Source organism: Scyliorhinus torazame, chromosome 5 (genome assembly GCF_047496885.1).
Source record: "Scyliorhinus torazame isolate Kashiwa2021f chromosome 5, sScyTor2.1, whole genome shotgun sequence".
NCBI lineage: Eukaryota > Metazoa > Chordata > Chondrichthyes > Carcharhiniformes > Scyliorhinidae > Scyliorhinus > Scyliorhinus torazame.
This window is the reverse complement of record NC_092711.1, coordinates 140,316,189-140,338,330: the sequence shown is the minus strand read 5'-3', so window position 1 is coordinate 140,338,330 and position 22,142 is coordinate 140,316,189. Positions and strand designations below refer to the sequence as shown.

At 47.0% G+C, this 22,142-nt stretch overlaps 1 long non-coding RNA gene across 1 annotated transcript in view; it reads left to right on the top strand.

Moving 5' to 3' along the window:
• Positions 1-21,897, top strand: part of LOC140421904 (uncharacterized) — a 35,998-nt gene extending 14,101 nt beyond the window's left edge. The window contains exon 2 of the long non-coding RNA XR_011947161.1: positions 9,378-21,897. This is a non-coding gene — a long non-coding RNA (uncharacterized lncRNA). The remainder of the gene's footprint in view (positions 1-9,377) is intronic.
• Positions 21,898-22,142: the final 245 nt, after the last annotated feature.

The window sequence follows — 22,142 nt, the reverse complement described above, 5'->3', positions numbered from 1 at the left end:
CCGTGGTATGAGAGGCGAGGTGAGGGATGAATTCCCCTAAAAAATTGACCATGCCCAAAAATCGGAGGACCGCCTTCTTGTCCTCTGGTGTTTTTATAGCTGTGATGGCAGCTACCTTGTCCGCATCCGGCTGCACACCCAATTGGGAGATGTGGGCCCCAAGGAACTTGAGTTCCGTCTGACCAAAAGAGCATTTGGCCCTGTTGAGTCGGAGGCCATGCTCATGTATACGTCTGAATACGCGCCGGAGGCGACTAACATGCTCCTGCGGGGTGGTGGACCAAATGATTATGTCATCGACATAGACGCGAACACCTTCAATGCCTTCCATCATTTGTTCCATAATCCTATGGAACACTTCTGATGCAGATATGATCCCAAACGGCATCCTGTTGTAACAATATCTGCCAAAGGGGGTGTGAAATGTGCAGAGTTTCCTGCTGGATTTATCCAGCTGGATTTGCCAGAATCCTTTTTGAGGCATCGAGTTTGGTGAAGAGCTTGGCGCGAGCCATCTCTGTGAGCTCTTCGCCCTTGGGAATTGGATAGTGCTCTCTCATAATATTGCGATTTAGATCCTTGGGATCAATGCAAATTCTCAATTCGCCGGAAAGCTTTTTTACACACACCATGGAGCTGACCCAGTCGGTCAGTTCCGTGACTTTGGAAATCACTCCTTGGTTCTGGAGGTCTTGCAGCTGCTGCTTGAGGCGGTCCTTAAGGGGTGCTGGGACCCTGCGAGGTGCGTGCACCACAGGCGTGGCATCCGGTTTTAATAAAACCTTGTAGGTGTACGGGAGCGTGCCCATGCCCTCGAGGACATCATGGTACTGGTTGATAATGGCATCGAGCTGCGCCCTGAAGTCAGTGTCCTGAAAGGCAGATGCGTCAGCAGGAGAGAGAGCGAGGGAACTCTCTGAACTAGGTTCAACAGCTTGCATGCCTGCGTGCCAAACAGGGAGGCTTTCGAGGAGCCCACGATTTAAAAAGGGAAGGATGGCTTTGCGAGACCTGTGCGTCACTTCAAGTTGGCATGAGCCGCTGGCAGCAATGGCATTGCCATTATAATCTAACAGCTGGCAGGCTGATGACAGGATGGCCGGTTTGACACAAAGGCTTTGGAGGTCAGACCGCGCATTGAGATTGGCGGAGGCACCAGTGTCCAGGCGGAATCGTATTTGGGACCGATGACCGTAACGGGGGCACACCACTTATAGTCTGGATCGATGCTGTATACCGATAGAGGCTGGATTCTTTGCTTTGGGGACACCCTGTTTTTGGTAACGATACCGACTCGAAAAGGCACCTTCGGGTCCTCGGCGTCAATATCGAGTAGCAGGTCCGAATCGGACTCGGTGACCGTGGGTTGAATGACCCGGACATTCCTGCGAGGCTGGCTGGAGCGACAAGAGTTGGCAGGCTGAGCTGATCTGCCGAAAGCAGCATAGTGGCCAAATTTGCCACATCTCAGGCATTGTTGGGGTTTGGCAGGGCATTGCCGCTTTAAGTGGGCGGAGCCACTGTTGCCGCACATTGTAGCGTCGGTACATTCGCTGCGCCACCGCGCATGCGCGATGCGGTCGTACATGGTGCCCGCCTGCGCAGTACGTTCGGCGACGTCGCCGTCGCCTCGTTCGCTGTGCCACCGTGCATGCGCTGTGCAGTCGTATGTGGTGTGCGCCTGCGCAGTACGTTCGTCGACGTCACCGTCCCCTCGTTCGGTGCGCACAAGCACAGGAGTCCGCAAAAAGTGCGCAAAATGGCTGCCCTCATCCAGGCTGAGGCCCTGGATTTGCTTGGACCCGTTCTGCCTCGTGGGGATCTTGCCGCGTCGTTTCAGCCGCTTGGATGTGGGAACACCGACTAATGGCGTGTTCGTGTAGCAAGCTGGTCTCAATGGCAATCGCTAGGGTGAGCTGCTTTACCTTGAGGAGCTGCTGGCGTAGGGTTCCGACTGAACACCGAAAACAATCTGGACGCGTATCATGGAGTCGGAGGTGGGCCCGTAATTACAGGACTGCGCAAGGATGCGGAGGTGGGTGAGAAAGGAGTGGAAAGGTTCATCCTTACCCTGCAAACGCTGTTGGAATACATAGCGCTCAACTTTCATTCACCTCGATGTTGCAGTGACTGTCAAACTTGAGGAGGACCGTCTTGAATTTTGGTTTATCTTCACCATCAGCAAAGGTGAGAGAATTGAAAATGTGGATGGCATGTTCACCGGCCGTGGATAGCAAGAGAGCGATCTTCCTGGTGTCTGAGGCAGCTTCCCGGTCTGTGGCTTCAAGGTAGAGCTGGAAGCGTTGTTTGAATATCTTCCAGTTGGCCCCTAGGTTACCAGTGATGCGGAGCGGCGGGCGGACGCTGTCCATTTTGCAGGATGGCTGTGTGCTGGTGGAAGGCAGGTCACTTGCAGGTAGGTCTAAGAAGTTCTTTTTTTTTTTAAATATATTTTATTCAAGTTTTTTTGGCCAAACATAACAATACGTAGTGTTTCTTTTACACAGCAATAAAGCAATATAAATAACCGTGGCCAGTTTTAAACAAATAAATAAATAATATATATAAACAAAAACAAAAAAACAAAATTAAACTAAATGGCAACTGCCTTGTCCAAGATAAATACTCTCCAAAAATACAGTCCAACAATCCAATATACAATTACATATACCAAATACCTGTACATATACAATAACATCCCTGAGAGTCCGTCCGATCCCTCCCCCCTGGGTTGCTGCTGTTATCTACTTCTTTCCCATTCCCTCTATCTTTCTGTGAGGTAGTCGACGAACGGTTGCCACCGCCTGGTGAACCCCTGAGCCGAACCCCTTAACACAAACTTAATCCGTTCTAACTTTATGAACCCTGCCATATCGTTTATCCAGGTCTCCACCCCCGGGGGTTTGGCTTCGTTCCAGATTAACAATATCCTGCGCCGGGCTACAAGGGACGCAAAGGCCAACACGTCAGCCTCTCTCGCCTCCTGCACTCCCGGCTCTTCTGCAACCCCAAATATAGCCAACCCCCAGCTTGGTTCGACCCGGACCCCCACCACCTTCGAAAGCACCCTTGCCACCCCCACCCAGAACCCCTGTAGTACCGGGCATGACCAGAACATGTGGGTGTGATTCGCTGGGCCTCTCGAGCATCTCCCACACCTATCCTCTACCCCAAAAAATTTACTAAGCCGTGCTCCAGTCATATGCGCCCTGTGTAGCACCTTAAATTGTATCAGGCTTAGCCTGGCACACGAGGACGATGAGTTTATCCTACGTAGGGCATCCGCCCACAGCCCCTCCTCAATCTCCTCCCCCAGTTCTTCTTCCCATTTCCCTTTCAGCTCATCTACTATGATCTCCCCCTCATCCCTCATCTCCCTGTATATGTCCGACAGCTTACCATCCCCCACCCATGTCTCTGAGATCACTCTATCCTGCACCTCCTGCGTCGGGAGCTGCGGGAATTCCCTCACCTGTTGCCTCGCAAAAGCCCTCAATTGCATGTACCGAAATGCATTCCCTTGCGGCAATCCATATTTCTCCGACAGCGCTCCCAAACTCGCAAACGTCCCATCTACAAATAGATCTCTTAATTGTACTACCCCAGCTCTTTGCCATGCTCCAAATCCCCCATCCATTCTCCCCGGAACGAACCTATGATTGTTTCTTATCGGGGACCGCACCGAAGCTCCCGTTCCTCCCCTATGCCGTCTCCACTGCCCCCAAATTTTCAATGTAGCCACCACCACCGGGCTTGTGGTGTATTTCTTTGGTGAGAACGGCAACCGCGCCGTCACCATTGCTTGCAGGCTAGTCCCCTTGCAGGACGCCCTCTCCATTCTCTTCCAGGCCGCTCCCTCCCCTTCTCCCATCCACTTACACACCATTGAAACATTGGCGGCCCAGGAGTACTCACTTAGGCTCGGTAGTGCCAGCCCCCCCCTGTCCCTACTATGCTGCAAGAATCCCCGCCTCACTCTCGGGGTCTTCCCAGCCCACACAAAACTCATAATGCTCTTCTCAATTCTTTTGAAAAAAGCCTTCGTGATCACCACCGGGAGGCACTGGAACACAAAAAGGAATCTCGGGAGGACCACCATTTTAACCGCCTGCACCCTACCTGCCAATGACAAGGACACCATGTCCCATCTCTTGAAATCCTCCTCCATCTGTTCCACCAACCGTGTTAAATTAAGCCTATGTAATGTACCCCAATTCTTGGCTATCTGGATCCCCAGGTACCGGAAGTCCCTTGTTACCTTCCTCAACGGTAAATCCTCTATCTCTCTGCTCTGCTCCCCCGGGTGCACCACAAATAACTCACTTTTCCCCATGTTCAGTTTATACCCTGAAAAATCCCCAAACTCCCCATGTATCCGCATTATCTCTGGCATCCCCTCCGCCGGGTCCGCCACATATAGCAACAAATCATCCGCATATAGAGATACCCGGTGTTCTTCTCCCCCCCCCCCCCGCCCTCGCCCCCAAGTACTCCCCTCCACTTCCTGGAACCCCTCAGTGCCATGGCCAGGGGTTCAATCGCCAGTGCAAACAATAACGGGGACAGAGGACATCCCTGCCTCGTCCCTCCATGGAGCCGAAAATAGTCAGACCCCCGTCCATTCATGACCACGCTCGCCATCGGGGCCCTATACAGCAACTGTACCCACCTGATATACCCGTCCCCAAAGCCAAATCTCCTCAACACCTCCCACAAATAATCCCACTCCACTCTATCAAATGCTTTCTCGGCATCCATCGCCACCACTATCTCCGCTTCCCCCTCTGGTGGGGGCATCATCATTACCCCTAGCAGCCTCCGTATATTTGTATTTAGCAGTCTCCCCTTCACAAACCCAGTTTGGTCCTCATGGACCACCCCCGAGACACAATCCTCTATCCTCATTGCCATTACCTTGGCCAGGATCTTAGCATCCACATTCAGGAGGGAAATAGGCCTGTATGACCTGCATTGCAGCGGGTCTTTTTCCTTCTTTAGGAGGAGCGATATCGTTGCCTCTGACATAGTCGGGGGCAGCTGCCCCCTTTCCCTCGCCTCATTAAAGGTTCTCATCAGTAGCGGGGCCAACAAGTCCAAATATTTCTTATAGAATTCAACTGGGAATCCGTCTGGTCCCGGGGCCTTCCCCGCCTGCATGCTTCCAATCCCTTTCACTACTTCCTCCGTCTCAATCTGTGCTCCCAGCCCCACTCTCTCCTGTTCCTCCACCTTAGGAAATTCCAGCTAATCGAGAAAGCACATCATTCTCTCCTTCCCGTCCGGGGGCTGCGCTTCATATAATCTTTCATAAAATGCCTTGAACACTCCATTCACTCTCTCCGCTCCCCGCTCCATCTCCCCCTCCTCATCTCTCACCCCCCCCATCTCCCTCGCTGCTCCCCTTTTCCTCAGTTGGTGGGCCAACAACCTACTCGCCTTCTCCCCATATTCGTACTGTACACCCTGTGCCTTCCTCCACTCTGCCTCTGCTTTACTCGTAGTCAACAAGTCAAACTCTATATGTAGCCTTTGCCTTTCCCTGTATAGTCCCTCCTCCGGTGCCTCCGCGTATTGTCTGTCCACCCTCAGCAGTTCATTCAACAACCGCTCCCTTTCCCTACCCTCCTGCTTTCCTTCATGTGCCCTAATAGATATCATCTCCCCTCTAACCACTGCCTTCAGTGCCTCCCAGACCACTCCCACCTGTACCTCCCCATTATCATTAATTTCCAAGTACCTTTCAATACACCCCCTCACCCTTAAACACACCCCCTCATCTGCCAATAATCCCATGTCCATTCTCCAGGGTGGAAGCTGTTGTTTTTCTTCCCCTATCTCCAGGTCCACTCAGTGTGGAGCATGATCCGAGATGGCTATAGCCGTGTACTCCGTCCCCGTCACCTTTGGGATCAGTGCCCTTCCCAAAACAAAAAAATCTATTCGTGAAAATACCTTATGTACATAGGAGAAAAACGAAAACTCCTTACTCCTAGGTCTACTAAATCTCCAGGGATCTACTCCTCCCATCTGCTCCATAAAATCCTTAAGCACCCCAGCTGCAGCCGGCCTCCTTCCGGTCCTGGACCTCGATCTGTCCAGCCCTGGGTCCAGCACCGTATTAAAGTCTCCACCCATTACCAACTTTCCCGCCTCTAGGTCCGGGATGCGTCCTAACATACGCCTCATAAAATTAGCATCATCCCAGTTCGGGGCATACACGTTCACCAATACCACCGCCTCCCCTTGCAGTTTGCCACTCACCATCACGTATCTGCCCCCACTATCTGCCACTATAGTCTTTGCCTCAAACATTACCCGCTTCCCCACTAGTATGGCCACCCCCCCTGTTTTTTGCATCTAGCCCCGAATGAAACACCTGCCCCACCCATCCTTTGCGAAGTCTAACCTGGTCTGTCAGCTTCAGATGCGTCTCCTGAAGCATAATCACATCTGCCTTAAGTTTCCTTAGGTGTGCGAGTACCCGTGCCCTCTTAATCGGCCCGTTCAGCCCTCTCACATTCCACGTGATCAACCGGGTTGGGGGGCTCTTTACCCCCCACCCCCTTGACGACTAGCCATTTCCTTTTTCAATCCAGCTCCTCACCCGGTTCCCACGTAGCTGTATTCCCTCCAGGCGGCGCCCCCCCCCCCCCCGCCCCGACCCCCCCCTCCCATACCAGCTCCCCCTTCTCCCCAGCAGCAGCAACCCAGTTAACCCCCCCCCCCCCCCCCGCTAGATCCCGAGCTAGCGTAATTGCACCCCCCCGTTACTCCCAGAAGTCAGCAAACTCTGGCCGACCTCGGCTTCCCCCCGTGACCTCGGCTCACACTGTGCGAGGCCCCCTCCTTCCTGCTTCCCTGTTCTCGCCGTGATTACCATAGCGCGGGAACAAAGCCCGCGCTTCCCTTTTGGCCCCGCCCCCAATGGCCGGCGCCCACAGCTCCTCTTCCTCTCTCACCCCCTCCCCCACGACATGGGGAAGAGAGAGAAGTTACAGTGTCGCAGGTTTAACAATCTGGGAAGTCTTCTCTTCCCCCTTTTCCCCCCTTCATCCCACAAATTCACCCCCCCACTTTTGTCCCAAACGTTCTTTTTCTTCTGGCCCGCTCACTCCAGTTTCTCCTCGACAATAAATGTCCACGCCTCGTCTGCCGTTTCGAAATAGTGGTGTTTCCCGAGATGTGTGACCCACCGTCTCGCCGGCTGCAACATTCCGAATTTGACCTTTTATGCAACACCGCCTTGGCCCGATTAAAGCTCGGCCTCCTTCTCGCCACCTCCGCACTCCAATCTTGATACACGCGGATCACCGCATTCTCCCACCTACTGTTCCGAGTTTTCTTGGCCCATCTGAGGACCATCTCTCTGTCCTTGTATCGGAGAAATCTCACAACTATTGCTCGAGGAATTTCTCCAGCCCTCGGTCTTCGCGCCATAACTCGATAGGCTCCCTCCATCTCCAGCGGACCCGTCGGGGCCTCCGATCCCATTAACGAATGCAGCATCGTGCTCACATATGCCCCGACGTCCGCCCCCTCTGCACCTTCGGGAAGACCAAGAATCCTTAAGTTCTTCCTCCTCGCATTGTTCTCCAGCACCTCCAGCCTTTCCACACATCTTTTGTGTTGTGCCTCGTGGATCTCCGTTTTCACCACCAGGCCCTGTATGTCGTCCTCATTCTCAGCAGCCTTTGCCTTCACGGCCCGAAGCTCCTGTTTCTGGGTCTTTTGCTCCTCCTTTAGCCCCTCAATCGCTTGTAATATCGGGGCCAACAGCTCCTTCTTCATCTCCTTTTTGAGTTCATCTACGCAACGCCGCAGGAACTCTTGTTGGTCAGGGCCCCATATTAAACTGCCTTCTTCCGACGCCATCTTGCTTTGTGCCTGCCTTCCTGGCCGCTGCTCTTGAGGATCCACCGCAATCCGGCTACTTTCCTCTCTTTTTTTCCATCCGTGTCCAGGGAGGGATTCCCTTCTGGATTACCGCACAGTGTTATTTGCCGTTAAAATTGCCGATGGGTCTCCTATTAAGAGCCCAAAAGTCCGTTCCACCGGGAGCTGCCGAAACGTGCGACTTAGCTAGTCATCGCCACACCCGGAAGTGGCCGGTCTAAGAAGTTCTAACATCCCTCAACTCCTGGTATCATGTTGTGTTGGGTGCTCTGGATCCGTGGAACACATACAGGCCACCAACACTTAAAATAGTACAACACTATTTTATTAAGTTAGAAACTGTTGAACATACTTTCACTGTGGGTTAACACGATGTTAGATTAAACTAAAGACCTATGCCTGTCCTAACCAGTCTATGCACTCAGCACATGGTGAAGATCTGTGCTGTAAGCTGTGTCCTTCTGAGAGGCTGCATCCCGAATGAGCGGGAACTCTGATGCCCTCTGTCTATCTAGTGAGTGTGCTAACTGGTGATTGGCTGCGGTGTTGTGTGTTGACTGGTCTTGCTGTGTGTCCATCAGTATGTGTGTGTGTCTGCACCATGATATACTGGTGTATGTTATGACAGTGTTGTGTTGTTAGATGGCACAGATTGGACATATTATTTGTGGTTCTGTAATAAAGTATGGTTATTATTATTTCTAGTTTTGGAATATAGTACTGTAGCTACATTATATATTTCAAGACATAGAGTCATTAAAGGACAACTTGAGTTGATGCCAGCTCCCTGTCGAGCTATTCGGTAAGTCTTGGATTGGTCCCATTAAATGTCATCTTTTTCCTCAGAGGGTTGGTCGTCTCTGGATTTCTCTTCCACAGGAACAAGTGGAGTCTGGAGGTCATTGAATATATTCACGGCCAAGTTGGACAGATTTCTGATTGACGAGGGAGTGGAGGGATATGGGGAACCGGCAGGAAAATGGAGAGACAGCTGAGATGAGGAGGGATTTCTTCACTCAAGGATGTGGTGAAGCTCTGGAATTCTCCATTCCAGAGGACTATGGAGCCCCAGTCTTCGCATATATTCAAGAGTAAGATTGGGAAGATTCTAGATATTGAAGACATGAAGGGATACGTGTGGGAAAATGGTGCTGAGGTCGATCGGCCAATGATCTCATTGAATGGGGGAGCATGCTCGATGGGCTGAATGGCCAACTGCAGCTCCTATTTGTTATGATCTCTGTATCCAGGACAGGAAGCAGGGAGCATGGATCTGTCAATCAGCCTGAATCAGCACCTTCAGGAGAATTGGGAGGGTGAATATTAGATACAGCAGAGTGAGAATGGAGGGAGAGTGTGTGGGATGGAGACTTACAGCTTGTGGGGAACGAGAGAGAAAAGAATGTTCCATAAAAATTAGAATTGTCTGTTCTGAATTTCTATCCTGTACTGACAGTGATGACTTTTGTAACTTGTTTTTACAGGATATTGGGAGAGGAGGAATTACAGACAGAAATCTCAAACATCACGTCTCGATCTGACAGAGTCACACGATTCCTTGGGACCTGAATATCATTGGCCATTAAATCTAGAAGGAGAAATGTTTGCCTGGTCTGTCGACTTCAAAAGATTTTAAACATCAGTGTGACTGGAAAAGGATCGAGACAGACACACCCGAGTGAGAGTGTTCCAGAGCACTGACAGACACAGTCTGAAAAAACATTGCACCATTTACAGCCGGGAGAGACGGTACACGTGTTCTTCGTGAGATCGTGGCTTCAAATGATTCTCCAACCTGAAGAGATGTAAGGAGACACATAAAATGAAGAAACCATGGAAATGTGGGGACTGTGGGAAGGGATGCAGAGTCCCATCTGTGCTGGAAGCCCATCGACGCAGTCACACTGGGGAGAGACCATTCACCTGCTTTGTGTGTGGGAAGGGATTCACTGAGTCAGGCAACCTGCAGAGACACAAGCGAGTTCACACTGGGGAGAGGCCGTTCACCTGCTCTGTGTGTGGGAAGGGATTCACTCAGTCAGGCAGCCTGCAGAAGCACCAGCGAAGTCACACTGGTGAGAAGCCGTTCACCTGCTCTGTGTGTGGGAAGGGATTCACTCAGTCAGGCAGCCTGCAGAAGCACCAGCGAAGTCACACTGGGGGGAGGCCGTTCACCTGCTCTGTGTGTGGGAAGGGATTCAGTCGATCAGGCAGCCTGCAGAGACACCAGCGAGTTCACACTGGGGAGAGGCCGTTTAACTGTTCTCCGTGTGAGAAGGGATTCACTCGGTAATCTCACCTGCGGAGACACCAGCGAATTCACACTGAGGAGAGGCCGTTCACCTGCTCTCAGTGTGAGAAGGGATTCACACAGTTATCCAACCTACAGACACACCAGCGGATTCACACCAGGGAGAACCCATACACCTGCTCTGAGTAGATCAAGGCATTCAGTGATCCATCCCACCAGCAGAGACACTGACATGTTTTCACTGAGGAGAGGCCATTTATCTGCTCTCAACGTGGGAAGGAATTTTGTGATGCATTGCATCTGCTGATTCACCAACAAATTCACAAGTGACTCCAGGGGTTGGATTCTGCTGCTATTGTTTCTGCTCTCGGTTACATCCAGGACTGCATTCTGTTCATTCTGACAGGTGGGCAATGAGGATGGTTGATGGTTTCTTTCTGCTGGACTGGCCGGCCTCATGGAATTCCTACAGTGCAGAAGTAGGCCATTCAGCCCATCGAATCTGCACCAACCCTCTCCCCATAACCCCAGCTAACCTTTTGGACACTAAGGAACAATTTAGAATGGCCATCCACCTAACCTGCACATATTTGGACTTTGGGAGGAAACCCACGGAGCCACAGGGAGAAAGTGCAAACTCCACACACACACACAGCCCCTGAGGTCGGAATCGTACCAGTGCCCCTGACGCAGTGAGGCTGTCGTGCTAACCACGGTGCTGTCCCAGTACCATCTCACCACTTTGCCTGCAATGGGCTGATGCACTTTGAGCCTTGTTGTGAAGACCTGGCACAAATTCTACAAGAAGCTCACAGTGAAAGGGTGTTTGGAGGTGAGAAGATATTGAGTTACTGATAAAAATCTAGCTTTTTAAAAGAAATTAGTTGAAAGGAAGAAATGGTTGAGAAGTAAAATGGTTTATTAAACTCACATTTCAAACATGACCGTGAAAACTGCTGAATAGCATGGGAATGATCTGATTAAAACATGCCAGGCAGAAACAAGGACACATTTTGTTGGTATGAAAATCTGGGCAGCGTTCCTAGTCCAGTTTCCATGGCAATGGGTAAAGTTTTGTGAGAAAGCAATTTCTCAGTCGCACCATATCAAAATTTGATGGACAGACCTTTCAAACGAATGAACTATAATTATTATGACCCAATCACAGATAGAAAAGGGACAGAACATTAACGATACCAATTATCTTAAAGCTAGGTGCCGGTTTTGAACAGTTCATCCCGGGATCACCTGACTTAATTTCTGAAGCTATTCCTGCGCTCTGCTCTGAAAGCTGCCATCTTGTTTATTTCCAACTTCTCTGTATCGTGTATTTTGATTTGAAGAAATTATCAAGAACTGTAATCTGTATTGAATTCAACTCAGTCATCTGTATTTGCTTGGACAAGACAAACTTGTTAAAAGTTTGTATTTGCAAGCAAACTGACCTGATCAGAGACATTTGAAAACTGACAGAATGAAGCTACAATTTACTTCACGCTCGAACCTCTGTTTTATGTTCAGTTGAGTGATACATGAGTGCGGCGACACATGGAGCTGTACTTGGTTAATATATTTATCAATTGGCGTAGTCGGCCAAGCCGGTAGGAGGGAGAACTGACGGAGTCGGACCACCAGAGGAAGAACGAAGCGGCCCGAAGGTAAACCTTACCGGAGAGGCCCCCAGAAAACCACAGAGCAGACGACTGGAAGACTTCAATCCGAAAATCGGCTGGACTGAGGTTAGACTTCTACTTTGCTTCATTTCAAGCAGCGACGGCCCGCCCTATTTCCCCTATCGGCAAAAGAATCTTAGAAGAAAAGACTGAGATAGTGTGTATTGAAGTCGCTTTATTCGATTTTTTATCGGAAGAGTTAAAAGGTATGCCAGTACAACATCCCCACTGCTTTGAAGTGTTGCTGAAGGGTTACAAGGAGGCGAGAAAAATAAAAGTTTCTACTCATTCAAAGTTGAAGTTATGGGGGACGACTCTCCTTTTAAAAGCCCCTATTACTTCAAAAGGTGGAGCAGACCTACCCACAACCATAAGGAGGGGGCGAGCTCCACCAGATGTCTCTAGTGAATATATTTTCAGTGACTGACAAATTCTATGTCACCATTATAATTTGTCCAAAGCAATTGCGGAGATTGAATTAAAATATATTACTCAAGGCCAATGGTCCTTTGAAGCTGTTAAGACAGTTTGGGGAAAAATTACCCGTTTGAAAAATAATGACCGTATTAGATGGTCACTTGTGGTTTTGGGAGAGCTCCGTAAACAACGGTCAGCGATCCAACAAAAAGACCACGAGGACGCCCTTAAGTCTCCCAGACATCAACTCCAGACTACCTCTGCGCTATTAAATGATTCACATTTAAAGCTCGAGAGATCCTATCAATCCAGATCCTTTTATACGGCCAAAACTGTGAACTCCAAAAACAGATTACTGACCCTAAAAAGAAAAATACAGAGCTTCAGGCCACTCATGCCGAACTTCAAAGTGCAAATTCTGATCTTCAGTCCATTGGTGATGAAGTTTAAACTAATTGTTCCGACCTTCATACCATTAATGTTGAAGTTCAAAATACCGAGCTTCAGCCCATTAATGCCAAAGATCAAAATACCGAGCTTCAGAACATTATTAGCGATTAACAAGTGAAAATTCCGAACTTCAGAACACTTAATACCGATGTCCAAAAGGAAAATTCCAAACTTAAAAGCGAAATCACTGAGACTCAAAAGATATTTTCTGACTCTGAATCCACAGTTCAACAATTAACATTACAAAATGACGAATTGCTTTGCAAAAATAACGGGCTCCAAACGGAAAATGCACAACGACTAAAAGACAATTGTATTCTGGAGACTAAATTGTCCGTTGTGGAGACTACCACATCCAACTTGAAAAGTCGTTCTAAATCATTGAAAAACGATCTGAAAACTTTAAAAGCGGCGGCCGCCTGCAATGCGAATGTAGTCGACCAATATACCCCGCAAATCCCGAATAAAAATCCTTTCTCTGTGATGAAGAATCCTTTCGCTGTAGCTTCACCAGGCCCCAATACACGAGGTACTGAACAAAAGCACGTTAGCTCTGACGAGGATGGTGACGGAAGTTACGCATCTAGTGACGACGGAAATGACATTCCTAATGTCATGCTACTCCTAGTGTCAGCCCCACTGTTATCCAGCTCGCCCCGAACCTAGCCCCGTTGCGCACTAAACGAGTTAAAGTCGAAACGTTGGAAACAACCGATGCTAACAACGTATCGACTGTCGATCTAACTACGCACGACATTGGGTTCATGATCCAGCTGATCCCGATAAAGTAGATTGATGGTCTAAAGAACTCCCGCATCCTAAGAAGGGAGGTTTAGCTACCTGGAATCAATTGCAGCGCTTACAGCATATTTACAGTTTACATCCGATGAATGGCGTACAGGTTTCGTCCTCGATGGTTGGTGTCTGTGACAGTAAATAAAACTCTCGACAGACGTTCTCAGAGCCCTGGGGGAAAATTTACTAAATCTGGAGGCGGCCTAGCAGTCAGTCAAAGAATGGTTAACAACATTCAACCCACCTAAAACTGATTGGACAAAAATAAACTGCCTGTCTTCAGAAAAATTTAGAAGATGTGCAGGACCATGAGGAAAGGTTTGGAACAATTTGGGTGGAGCAGGAATGGCGCTCCAGATAGGAGAGGAGAATTGGGATTGGAGTACATTGGGACCATTTAAAACCGCTTTCGTCAATGGTTTAAGACCAGAAATGTCTAAAGCTTTAAACCTGGTGCTTCCTGACTGGGGACTAGTGGGTACAACTTACAGGGGTAGAACGATGCATTCAAATTGAACGCGGACTGGAAGTTAGAAACCGTGACATCCCACATGGCCAGCCCGAATCGACAGCCGCTGCCAGCGTTGCAGCATCCCCGGCAGTAATTAATACTCTTGCTACGGTAACACCTACCGTGGCCACTCTTCTTGCTCCGCTGAAGCATTCCAGAAAACTGGGTCAATGCAATTTTTGTGGTAAAGCCGGACATTAGGCAAAAACATGTTGTTTCAGACTAGAGGGGTTACAGGCAAAAGACTACAAAGATCCACCCCGTGACTACTATAGGGATCCGCCCAGGAACACTTATTACGACAAGACGTACCGGGAACAAACTAGTCCCGCCCACGCGCACGCCTAGAGACGAATATGATGATGACGACGACAGGTTTAACAGATAACAATGGAGACCACAACTTGATAGGTCAAAAAACTAGTGGACCCCACTCTCACTGAGTCCATTCAAACAACGTTACACGCTTTAATTAAAACCGATTCGGATGGACTGTATTTATCATCGAGTGTGGGAGGACACAAAATCGATTTTCTTTTTGATACTGGAGCAGAGTTAACTTTTGTTCCGAACGAATATGCTAAATTTTTCCCCTTAAACAGAAAACACATTGAAGCTTACGCAGTCGGAGGTGATCCATTCAACGGACAGATCTATACTGCTTGAATTTGGCAAATATCAAACGACAGACTCAATCTGTGTTGGGCCAATCACTCAATCCCTTTCGGGAATAGATATCATCTCAAAATTGAATTCATCCCTTAATTTCGATAATGGCAAAGTTACATGGCCCCTCAGACGCCTCAATTGGAGTGATCTTACTCACCACCCAATTTGGGCCAAGGACAAAAATGAGTGTGCTCTTTTGAAAATGGAACCAGCATCCTTCACTGGAGTGTCACCACCGTGTACCTTCCAGTATCCCATTACCGCCTCCTCAATTGAGGGAATACCACCTCTAGTACAGCAATTGGAAGAAAGAGGAGTTTTAATAAAAATTTGTAGTTCAGCAAACAGTCCAGTGTGGCCTGTCAAAAAGGCTAATGGCACATGGCGCCTGACTATTGATTATAGAAAAGCAATGAATGCATTGACAGAAAAGCTCCTTTGGTAGCCGATCCATCTACAATCTTTCATGCCTCAACACCGGACCTTGAATGGTTTTCAGTTATAGATATGGCCAATGGCGTTTGGTCAGTACCACCGGCTGAGGAGGTGCAACCATGGTTTGCTTTCACCATTAAACAACAACAATACACACGGACTAGATTACCACAAGGATTCCACAACAGCCCTACTGTTTTTCACATGGCTCTACAGCAGTGTTCTTCAAAATCGGGGGGACGACCCGTGGGTGGGTCGCGGGCGGGTGTCGGGAGGGTCGCGGAGCCGTTGCCCGCGGCGCTCCCGATCGCGCAAATCCCCGCGCAGCAGCCGGCTTTTCATAACGGCGGCTGCAAGCGGCCGCGAACATGGAAAAAAAAATAACTGCGCAAATGCGCATGCGTGCCCGATTATCGGCGACACATGCGCAGTACGGCCGCTATTTTTTTAAACGGTTGTAGCTCTTTGTTTCACAAGGTCTGTAGTGGTTTTTATTCATTTATTTTATTCATTTAATTTTAATTTTTTTCATTTAATTAATTTTTTTTTACAAGTTTGGGGGGGTTTTATTCATTTTTTTCCATTTATTTTACTCATTTTATTTAAAAAAATTTTTTTTACAAGTTCGGGGGGGGGCGTTATTTGTTAAAATTTTACAGGAAAAAAATTCAGAACTTTGGACAGATGGAGACTCCATACTTTCCGCCACCAGAAGGCTTCACCTTCATCCAACAGGTTCCATTGGAGGAGCGTGTACGAGGGCCAAAGGGACCAAAAACCATTTCCTCCATTTTTGTCAGCAGCAAACAAAGTAAGAGAAAATGGTAGGTCGCGCAGGTCGGCCGTCGTGGGTCGCGAAGTTCGGCCGGCATAGGTCGCGAAGGTTGGCCGGGTTGGGTCCCGAAGGTTGGCCGTTTGGTAAGAATGGGTCCCCGGAAAAAACGTTTGAAGAACACTGCTCTACAGGACCACCTGAGGGAACTACCTGATATGCCCTCCACCATTATCCAATATGTGGATGATGTTCTGATAGGCTCCATTAATGTGGGTGATCATGAGAAAGACTTGTCTTCCCTCTTAGACCACCTTGGCTACAATGGGCACAAAGCAATCCACGCCAAAGCACATATTTCCCAAGATGAAGTTATCTACTTAGGTCAGACAATCTCCAAAGGGAAAAGAAAGCTTACCCAGTACAGGACGGCAGCAGGAAGAGATGCCAGAGAGCCTACAACTGTCCAGGAGGTGAGGTCATTTTTGGGACTTTGCAATTCGAGCAGAAATTGGATTGATTCCTTTACTCAGCTGGCTCAACCATGAAATGATCTCCGAAAAGGCAACCGGAAATCAAAAGACTCAGTTAACTTCACGTTGGAACAGAGAGAGTCATTCTTGAACCTGAAACAGGCTTTGTGCACAGCACCTACACTTGGAATTCCACACCATGGAAGACCTTTCACCATGTTCGTTCATGAGAAAGAAGGCTACATGACAGCAGGACTAACCCAAGAACATGGTGACCAGTTAAGACCTGTAGGATATTACTCTGCCAAACTTGACAATGTGGCACTGGCACATGGCAGCTGCCTCAGAGCCCTGGAAGCCACATGTCGAGCTGTGATGCATACAGCAGGCCTTGCCTTGGACCAGCAGTTGAGCAGTCCATTCTCTACTTTCCATGAACAGAGTATCACAAGTCACATCAGCCAGGTGGACAGCAGTGTTGGAAGCACCGAATCGTTACTTCCTCCAAGCAAGTCCAGTCAATCCGTCAACTTTGCTCCCACTTCCCGAGGTGAAACAGGGGGGAGAAATGTTAATTGCAACAAAACTCTACAACACAAGAAAAATAGTCATGGTTAGACTCCGGTAATGAGGAGCATGATGACGATATTAGCAGACTAGTTCAGACTGATAAACCAGTGGCACCACAGGCACTGATGCCATTCCTGGCACAACAGATCCATTCATGGGACATTTAGCCCCTCAACAGATGATGGATCAATTCCAGAAAAGTTGGTGTGGCAAAGGATTCAAAAAAACATGCACAGTTTGTATCAGATCGCTGTGTAACATGTCAAAAGAACAACTTCCTATCACAAAAATGCCTCAGCTAAGAACTCCTGCCCCTGCAGGACCATTTCAGAACATACAGGTCGGTTACATTACCCTTCCTCCGTGTCAAAAATACACTGAGGTCCTTGTGATAGTAGATACATTTTCTGGATGGGTAGAAGCTACTCTAGTCATCAAGGCTACAGCCAAAGTCCTATGCAAAGACTATATTCCCAGATGGGGAGTACCAGCTAGCATTGACTCAGATAATGGAACCCACTTTCCGGGTGCTGTATTCTGGCCTATCTTATTCTCTTTTATTGGCATGAAAAACTATCCCACGAGATAAATAAAACAATTGACATAATAGAACACGTAGCCAATGACACCTCTACTGCACTAGTCAAAATTTCTGACCAAATGCTGGCCATCAGAAAGGTCACTTTACTGATTCGAATGGCACTTGACTATTTGTGAGCCGAAAAAGGTGGCACCTGTGCCCTGATTGGTGCAAAGTGTTGCATCTACATCCCAGATAATTCCGAACAAGTCGAAGACTTGGCAATACACATTCAAAACAAAGTGAAGAAACTTGAACACCCCTCTGATTACACTATTTGGGGTTGGCTCTCTGGGTGATTGGGTGGCACATGAATGTCCATTATCCAGGGAATTTTCTTATTTTGCATGATTGGATTTATCCTTTACGTAATAATCTTGTTCATCAAATGCGTCTGCCAATGTATGGCGACCCGTAGTGCCCAAAGGATCCAAGTGGTTCAGACCACACCCAATGCACCACCAGCCAATAACTTTGAAATGGAAAGTTTCTGTTGAACTATAAATTACTGCATTTTTATTGCATTATTTATCATTTATCAGTGAGTTAATATTAATCTTTTATTATTGAATTATGTAATCATTATATTAATTTTAATCATTTAATCAATTTTTACTAAATCATATTATCAATATATCATCAACTTTAATTATTAATGCATTGATATTTTGCTATATTATCATTTGATTTGTTTTATTGAAATATACCAAAATGTTTGCAGCGCTTGCACGACTTTTCCCACTCTGTTGTTGAAGGCTGTTCTCAAACAAGTGAACCATTAAAGGCAATGTGAATGAGTTTCTCTACGCTTACAACTGTCCTATTGCATTTCTTTCTTTCTTTCTTAATTTCTATTTTATTTTGATTCATCTAATTTATCTTTTGAATAATCAAAGGGGGGACTGATAGAAATCTAGCTTTTTAATATATAATAAGTTTAAAGGAAGAAATAGTTTATTAAAATGGTTTATAAAAGTCAGACATTTCAAACATGACCGTGAAAACTGCTGAATAACATGGGAACGATCCGATTAAAACAGGCCAGACAGCAGCGAGGACACATTTTGTTACGATGCAAATCTGGGCAGCGTTCCTAGTCCAGTTTCCATGGCAACTGATAAGTTTGGTGAGAAAGCAATTTCTCAGTCGCACCATATCAAAATTTGATGGACAGACATTTCAAACGAATTGAATGAACTATAATTATTATGACCCAATCACAGACAGAAAGGGGACAGAACATTAACGATACCAATTATCTTAAAGCTAGGTGCCGGTTTTGAACAATTCATCCCGGTATCATCTTACTTCATTTCTGAAGCTATTCCTGCGCTCTGCTCTGAAAGCTGCCATCTTGTTTATTTCTAACGTCTCTGTATCGTGTATTTTGATTTGAAGAAATTATCAAGAACTGTAATCTGTATTGAATTCAACTCAGTCATCTGTATTTGCTTGGACAAGACAAACTTGTTAAAACTTTGAATTTGCAAGCAAATTGACCTGATCAGAGACATTTGAAAACTGTCTGAATGAAGCTACAATTTACTTCATGCATGAAGCTCTGTTTTATGTTCTGTCGAGTGATATATGAGTGCGGTGACACGAACCAAGTACAGATCTATCAGTTACCATTTCTGTTTGGAACCCCTCTAAGTCATGCCACATTGCCATGAAGGTGGGCTAAGGTGGTTACATGGTTCTTTTGTTTAATTTATCTGGGTGTGAAAACTGTTGGGGGGCAAGTTGTCTGTGGTAGATTGGGAAATTACAATAAAACATATGACAATAGACAGACAATTGCAAGCACTTAAAGAATTATTCAATATTTACGATCAATATAGATTATTTTAAGGAACAGTTATCCAACAGGAAAAGTGATGAAACTCGTGTCCAACAAGAAGATTTAAGGATTCCATGAGATCAAAGGAAGAAGCTCATTAAGTGTCCAAAATAGTAGTGAGCCTGAGGACTGGGAACTTGTTTTAGAATTCAGCAAAGGTGGACCAAGAAACTGATAAAGAGAAAATAGAATATGAGAGCAAACTGGCGAGAAAGATAAAAACCGACTGGAAAAGCTCCTATAGGAATGTGAAAAGGAAAAGATTAGCAAAGACTAAGGTGAGTCCATTCCAGACAGAGACAAGAGAGTTTATAATGGGGAGTAAGGAAATGGCAGAGTCACTAAACAATGTGTGTCAGGGCAGCATGGTGGCACAGTGGTAGCACTGCAGCCTCACGGCGCCGAGGTCCCAGGTTCGATCCCGGCTCTGGGTCACTGTCTGTGGAGTTTGCACATTCTCCCCGTGTTTGCGTGGGTTTCACCCCCACAACCCAAAAGATGTGCAGGGTAGGTGGATTGAACACGCTAAATTGCCCCTTAATTGGAAAAAATGAATTGGGTACTCGAAATGATAAAAAAACACAACAGTGTTTCTGTCTTCACGGAGGAAGATACAGAAATTGTCCCCAAAACACTGGAGAACCAAGGGACCAGTGAGCACGAGGAACTGAAAGAGATTAGTATGAGTGAAAAAGTAGTATCGGAGAAATTAATGTGGTTGAAAGTTAATAAATCCGCAAACGTTAATGCTCGACATCCCAGAGTGCTGAAAGAGGCGGCTGTAGAGATAGTGGATACATTGGTGATCACCTTTCACAATTCTATAGATTCTGGAATGGTTCCTGCAGATTGAAAGGTGGTAAATGTAACCCCACTATTTAAGGAGGGAGAGAGAAAACAGGGAACCACAGACCCATTAGCCTGACATCAGTAGGATGGAAAATGCTACAATCTATTATAAAGGATGTGATAACATACGAATTAGGAGCAGGAGTAGGCCACTCGGCCCCTCGAGCCTGCTCCACCATTCAATAAGTTCACATCTGATCTGATGTAACCTTAACTGCACATTCCCGCTGACCCCCGATAACCTTTCACCCCCTGATCAAGAATCTATCAAGCTCTGCCTTCAAAATATTGCACTGCCCTTTGAGGAAGAGAGTTCCAAAGACTCACGCCCTCTGTCGAGAAAAAGTGCTCCCCTGTATTCAGTGGGCAAGTTATTACTTTTAAAGTGATGCCAATTTATCAATTCTCCCACATCCATTCTGTCGAGGCCCATCAGCATCTTATACGATTCAATCAAGTCACCTAAACTCCATCGGACACAAGCCCAGCCTGTCCAATCATTCCTCATAAGACCAGCCTCCAATTCCAGGTATGAGTCCAGTAAACCTTCTCTGAACTGCTTCCAACACACATACATCATTCCTTAAATGAGAGCAATACTGTACACAGTGCTCCAGATGTGGTCTCACCAATGTCCTGTGTAACTGAAGCATAACCTCCCTACTTTTGTATTCAATTCCCCTCACAATAAACAATAACATTCAATTAGCTTTCCTAATTACTTGCTGTACCTGTATACTCGCCTTTTGTGATTCATGCTCTTAGACACCCAGATCCCTCTGAATCTCAGAGCTCTGCAATCTCACCATGCAGACAAAATGCTTTGTTTTTATTCTTCCTGTCACAATGGACAATTTGACATTTTCCCACATTATTTTCCATTTTGCAGATCTTTGCCCAATCAAATAACCTATCTATATCCCTTAGTAGTCTCCTTATGTCCTCTTCACAATTTACTTTCCAACCTATCTTTGTATCATTGGAACATAAGACCAGGGGTTGGCCATTCAGCCCATCGAGCCTGTTCCGCCATTGTCATAAATCTGCCTGGAGACAGCAGTAGACAATATTCAAAGTCCTCAATTGATATGCATCTCTCCCCGGTAACGTGTTTAGAGCAGCTGTTTCGATAAGAATCAAATGTGAATGGCTTATGGAAGACAAACAGATTATGGAAGATTGGGAAAAGTCCATGAGCTATACATATGTTAATATGTGGACAAGGAAGTTGATCGGGGTACACAGCCAAATACACAGAAGACATAATCAAGGAATAAAAAAGGTACAATTGACCAGACCCTGAGAGACAAAGAGTGGCAGTTAACATCGAGGAGACTCAGAGAGAAAGACAGGCAGGTTCCAGCCCCCGGCCTGAAGACCAAGTTACAGCCAAACATGTTTCTAAGTCTTAGAGACAAGGCAGTGCAGAAAACCTTCGGGACGACGGTTTGAAATACCTTTGCTGGACCAGAGAAGGAGGTTTCCCAGACTTGAGTATCATCCCTGTATTATGTGGTAACTAGAGCTGGTTATTTAATTTGGATGTTTGGGGTACAGGGGAAGTGTTACCGAGTCCAGGATTGCAGATATATTTTGTAACCAAGGGTACGTTCACTGTGGGTGTTTAGTAATTCATGCATTTTAATTGTGCGAGAGTAGAGTTGTCCTGTTTATGTGTATTTGTCTTTTCTTCACTTTAATAAATACTCTTGAATAATTGCTCCATGGTGACTGGGCATTCTGTTCTCACTGGGGGTTCTCCTCATACCAAAGCAAAACAAAACTACACACCTCCGCAAACTGGTGTTCCAAGTTGAGATACCCAACAGATAACATCAGCGTGCTTCATGACACCCTTCAATATGCCTTTTTCCCCACACTGTCCCATATCCCTTTGTGTTATTGGGATTTAGAAATCTGTCAGTCTCTGCTTTAAACACACTCAGTGACTGAGCTTCCACAGC